Genomic DNA, 5,616 nt, shown 5'->3' with positions numbered 1-5,616 from the left:
CATGGTGCCCCAGTCGGGTTCCAGATGAGCCTGGCGCAAATGGCCTTTCCCCACAATTTAGGCCGTGCCTTCAAAATGGCTTGCCTGGGATTTGTGTACATGCAAATCCTTTGATGTCTGCTTGGATGCAATTTGCATGATCAGCGAGGGAGCAGGGTGAAAAGGCTCTTTCACTGGACCGAAAGGATGCTTCAGGGGCAAAGAAAAAAAAGTTTCCATTTAAGGATAAAAGAATAACGCTCTCGATATGGCCCGCTTGCACTTAAAGCACTAGGAGTCTGGGATGTTGAAGGATGAAAAGGGCAGCCCAGAATGATTTTGTATGGGTCAGATTCCAGTCTGATAGCACTTTAGATATCAACAAGATTCCCTACAGGGTCACCATAAGTCAGTTGCAACTTGACAGTACTTTATGCACGCACAAGCTTCCGAGAGTCAGATGGTATTTGACAAAGGGAGCATTGACTCTAGAAAGTTGGTCTCCATTACTGGACTCTGGTTGGTCTCCTCTACTGGACTCAAATCTAGCAATTCAACCGCAGACCAACATGGCTACCTCCTGTCTTTGGCCATTTGTTCATGCACTACTAACCCTGAGGCTGTTTGCTTCACTTTGGGTTTTTCCTGCAGTTTTTTTTTTATTTACAAGGGATTCTCCCATTGCAAAGTGTCCCTAACCAATCCTATTGGATTGGAGCACCTTCCCTATGAGGAGAGGCTGCAGCATTTGGGACTCTTTAGTTTGGAGAGGAGACGTCTGAGGGGGGATATGATTGAAGTCTATAAAATTATGCATGGGGTAGAAAATGTTGACAGAGAGAAATTTTTCTCTCTTTCTCACAATACTAGAACCAGGGGGCATCCATTGAAAATGCTGGGGGGGGCGGGGGAATTAGGACTAATAAAAGGAAACACTTCTTCACGCAACGTGTGATTGGTGTTTGGAATATGCTGCCACAGGAGGTGGTGATGGCCACTAACGTGGATAGCTTTAAAAAGGGCTTAGACAGATTTATGGAGAAGTCGATCTATGGCTACCAATCTTGATCCTCCTTGATCTCTGATTGCAAATGCCTTAGCAGACCAGGTGCTCAGGAGCAGCAGCAGCAGCAGGCCATTGCTTTCACATCCTGCATGTGAGCTCCCAAAGGCACCTGGTGGGCCACTGCGAGTAGCAGAGTGCTGGACTAGATGGACTCTGGTCTGATCCAGCAGGCTAGTTCTTATGTTCTTATGTTCTATCTGCCATTTTTCCTGCCCACCATTTCCTTCCATTTGGGGAGGTTGTTTTCCACTTTTTTCCCCCTGTTTCCATCTTTGGTAGGGTTGCTTTGCTACACCATGTCAATGTCATGTCAATTTCAACGGTCTATCACTCCAGTGATAGACCTTCAGTGTTGAAATAAAGAAAAAGCCCCTCTGATTGTTTTGAACTGATGGGCTGAAGAGTGGAAGAAACTACTGTTGTGTGTGCAGGGGAAGATGGGGAGGAGTGAGAAAACCTGAAGAAACCTTATTGCACAGTGATCTCCTTTGCTTTCCCTGTAAAGGGAGAAAAAAATGCACCTTAACAAATTTCAGAAACCACAGGGATTATCTGATCTGACAGCTCAGTGAGTTCCAAACAGGGGAAAATGTGTGCGTAACCAGAAATCAAACCAAAGGGAATGAATGCGCGCTCAGCATAGTAGAATGGTTAAGAGCAGTGGACTCTAATCTGGAGAACCGGGTTTAATTCCCCACTCCACCTGAGTTGTGGACTCTTATCTGGTGAACTGGATTTGTTTCCCTATTCCTCCACATGAAGCCTGGTGGGTGACCTTGGGCCTATCACAGTTCTCTCTGAACTTTCTCAGCCCCACTTACCACACAAGGTGTCTTTTTGTGGGGAGAGGAACAGAAGGAGTTTGTAAGCCACATTGAGATGCCTTACAGGAGAGGAAGGCGGGGTATAAATCCTAAGCCATTGTCTTCTTCTTCAATGCAAAGATCATCACAAGTGTGTCAATGGCCTTTATGTGGGCTACTGTTGACATTACCTAAGGACACAGTTAGACTGCAGGATAAAATATTTAATCGAGGGAGCAATTCTGCCAGGGAGTTTCAAAGACATTCTAGAAGCCAGGTATGGTTGAAAGCTTATTCTAAGCATACTTCAGAAAAGAGCCTCAACTTCACCAGGACGCGATGGTCTTTTTGGTCAAATTTCTGGGAATTTCCTAATGGAAAACAAAATAATAAAGGATGAGCCCATTTTGTGTCTCGCCTTGTACTTGAAAACAAAGCTGAAATATGTATGGGGGTTTCTTTTTAATGGCACCTTCTCAGGGTGAAGATTCAATCTCTGAATAAGCAAAGGAGGATTCTTTGCCAACTGTTGCAGAATGACACTGTCTTTCAGCCTAAAACTGCAAGGTGGATGAACAGGAAAAGAGTGGGTGTGTACTTTGTATTGGTAGCAAGTTACAGCTGCCAGGGCATGGCTTATATTATGGGTTGCTTTAAAAAGCAGATTGCTTACACAAATGCCCACATCATTTTCCTTCTCTGGGGCGACGACCAACTGCGGTGCAGCATAACACAGATCATGTTGCAGGACAAAGGACATTTTTCTACCTGTTGTCAGATTTCACAGAGAAGCTAAAAAACAAAACTGCTCTCTGGAAAGCCCCCACAGCTGAATGCAAGCAGTGTTCCAGAAGTGGAGCATTTCAGGCAGATCGAAAGAAACATCTGCCCTAAGAACCCCTTTACAAGTGTGTCAGCAAGAGGAGCTAGGCAAGAATGAGAATTCTTGGCAAGATTAGAATCCGAAGGGCAGAGCAAACCAAAGAAGGTCTCTCTCTCTCTTTTTCAGCCTTTAAAAAGGCAACTGGTTTTAGTTCTCAGATGTTCAGGGGTGGGGAACAGCTGTGGCTTGAGCTCCTACTTGGCATGCAGGAGGTCCCAAGTTCAATCCTGGCTATCTCCATTTAAGGATCTGGCATTAGGTAGGTGGTATGAAAAAGCTCAGTCTGAGACCCTGGATAGCTGCTGCCAGTCAGAGTAGACAATACCGACATTGATGGACTGGGGGTCTGATTCAGTATACAGTTGTTTCATGCTTCCATGTGACAAGGGGTTTGGACCTTGTCCGCTTCTCCACTGGCACAAGACGGAGACGGGGTTAGGTCTGAGCTGCGAAAAGGCTTTTCTGGGGGTTGTAAGGCCCACACAAACAAAAAACCACCCTGGGCAAAACTGCTTCAGGGAGAAGAATTGGAAGAGACTTCTCTTACTCCCTCTCATGCCAGCAGAAAAGTGAGCAGAATCCAACATGTGGCAGCTTGGTAAACATCTCCCATGAACACAGGAAGCTTCCTTATATTGAACTGGGTCATCAGTCCCTCAAAGCCGCTATTGTCTACTCAGGCTGACAGTGGCTTTCCACAATCTCAGGTAGAGATCTTTCACAACACCTCTTGGCAGGTCTTTTTTTTTTTACTGGAGATGCCAGGGATTGAGCCTGGGCCCTGGGAACGTGCTGTGCAGATGCTCTGCCACTGAGCCTCCAAAATTACACTAATGAAAAAAGGGGCAAGCTTACAACACCCAAGTGCTCATATGGGCGATCATTCTGTGAGATGGGCATCCCTGTCTGTTGCCCATGGCTGCATCCTCTGTCCCACTGGAAGTATGCATTTATTCCGCAACAGCCTGTGCTCTATCAATTGACAAGTCAAGACAATGTTTATACTTTTGGTTATCTGACAAACTTAATTACATGTGTAGGTGCTGTGAGGTTGCAATTGACTTATGGGAACTCCAGTAAGGGGCTTTCAAGGCAAGTAAGAAGCAAAGGTGGCCTGCCTTTGTCTTCCTCTGCATAGTTGTCCTCGATGGTCTCCCTTCCAAGTGCTAACCCTGCTTAGCTTCTGAGATCTGTCACTAACACAGGCAGCTGTCTGGGATTTGCCTACAGCAATTTGCATCGATTTCTGTGTTGTCATTCATAATTTTCAGCTTTAAAATTTAGTTTCTGGGAGGTTCTTGCGGGACATCTGATAGCATTGCATGGGAGGGGAGGGGCCAGTTGCTCAGTGGCAGAGCATCTGCTTGGCATGCACAAGGCCCCAGGTTCAATCACCAGCATCTCTGGTTGAAAAGGAACAGGCAGTAGGCAATGTGAAAGACCTCTGGCTGAGACCATGGACAGCAGCTGCCAGTCTGAGTGGCAATACTGACCCTGATGAACCGGGAACGTGATTCAGTTTAAAGCAGCTTCATGTGTTCATGCACAAAAGCAGTTCTACTTTTCATCCTAGGTTTCATCGGAAGCTATGTTTGGCGGTTTCTGCTAATAAGCACTCCTGGAATGCAGTTGGCCCAGGCTGGAATGCTATCACATTAATGTGTAAGATGTCCCCACTGAATTTAGCAGTGTAATTCTATGTAGAGTTACCCCACTCTCAGCTCATTGATGTCTATGGGTTCTGCCAGGAGTAACTCTGCATAGGATTGTACTGTTTGTTCGTGCATGGGGTCTGGCTACACAGGCCTTGGTATTACTCTGTGCAAAGAAAACCAGAGAGGGACAATCTGCAGTTGTTAAAGGCACCCTCTTTTCCCACCAAGCCTGCATGTGTACACCAAAAAGGGCACAAACAAAGCTAAGGTGTGAGCTGGCAGATATCAGGTCTGCTGCCTCATTCTGAAGCAGGTTCTCTTGCTGACCTTGGCCAGGCAGGCCAGTGTCAAATGAAAATTTGTGCTGAATTTGTGGATTTAACAATGAAAGGGCTACATAAACCAAGCTGGAGGTTGTGTCTTGCATGCGGGCCACAGGCTGGTTTTATTTTGGGTTGCCATTCTTCATGTAGTAGATGGAGATCTGGAATTACATCGGGTTTCCAGGTTACAGAGATCACTTTCCCTGGAGAAAATGGCTGCTCTGGAGGATAGTCTGCATGATGTTATTATACTCATTATACTGTACTTAGGTCTCTCCCCTCCCCAAACTTTGTCCTCCCCAAGCTTCACCCCCCAAATTTCCAGAATTTCACAACGCAGAGCCAGCAACCCCATTTTTATTCCACAATTGTTTTGAGCAGCAGCAGAACAAGGTTATGTCCAGGACTGAAATCTTCTGTTCAGTGAAAGCAATGTAGTATGTAGACAAGTTCTGTGCCTCTGAATCAAGGTACAACAAATGTCTTGATAACATTTTATTTCAGCTATTCCTCGTTCCTCCACCTGAGCTGCGGACTCTTATCTGATGAACTGGATTTGTTTCCCCACTCCTGTTGGGTAACCTTAGGCTAGTCACAGTTCTCTGAGAACTCTCTCAGCCCCAGCTACCTCACCAGGTGCCTATTGTGGGGAGTGGAAGGAAAAGGAGTTTGTAAGTTGCCTTGAGACTCCTTACAGAAGAGAAAAGTGGGGTATAAATCCAAACTCTTTTTCTGCTTCTTCTACAAGTATCCTTAACTCACCAGTAAATAAAGTGGCACCTCTCTACTTAAAAAACTACAAGCCCCAGGATCCCTTGCAGGAGACTCCATCAGAACCACTGTTTCAAACCTGGAAAGTATACATCAGTGATGGCAAACCTATGGCATGGGTGCCAGAGGTGGCACT

The sequence above is a fragment of the Sphaerodactylus townsendi genome, linkage group LG12, assembly GCF_021028975.2.
Source record: "Sphaerodactylus townsendi isolate TG3544 linkage group LG12, MPM_Stown_v2.3, whole genome shotgun sequence".
Taxonomy (NCBI): domain Eukaryota; kingdom Metazoa; phylum Chordata; class Lepidosauria; order Squamata; family Sphaerodactylidae; genus Sphaerodactylus; species Sphaerodactylus townsendi.
Note: the sequence above shows the minus strand (reverse complement) of the source record.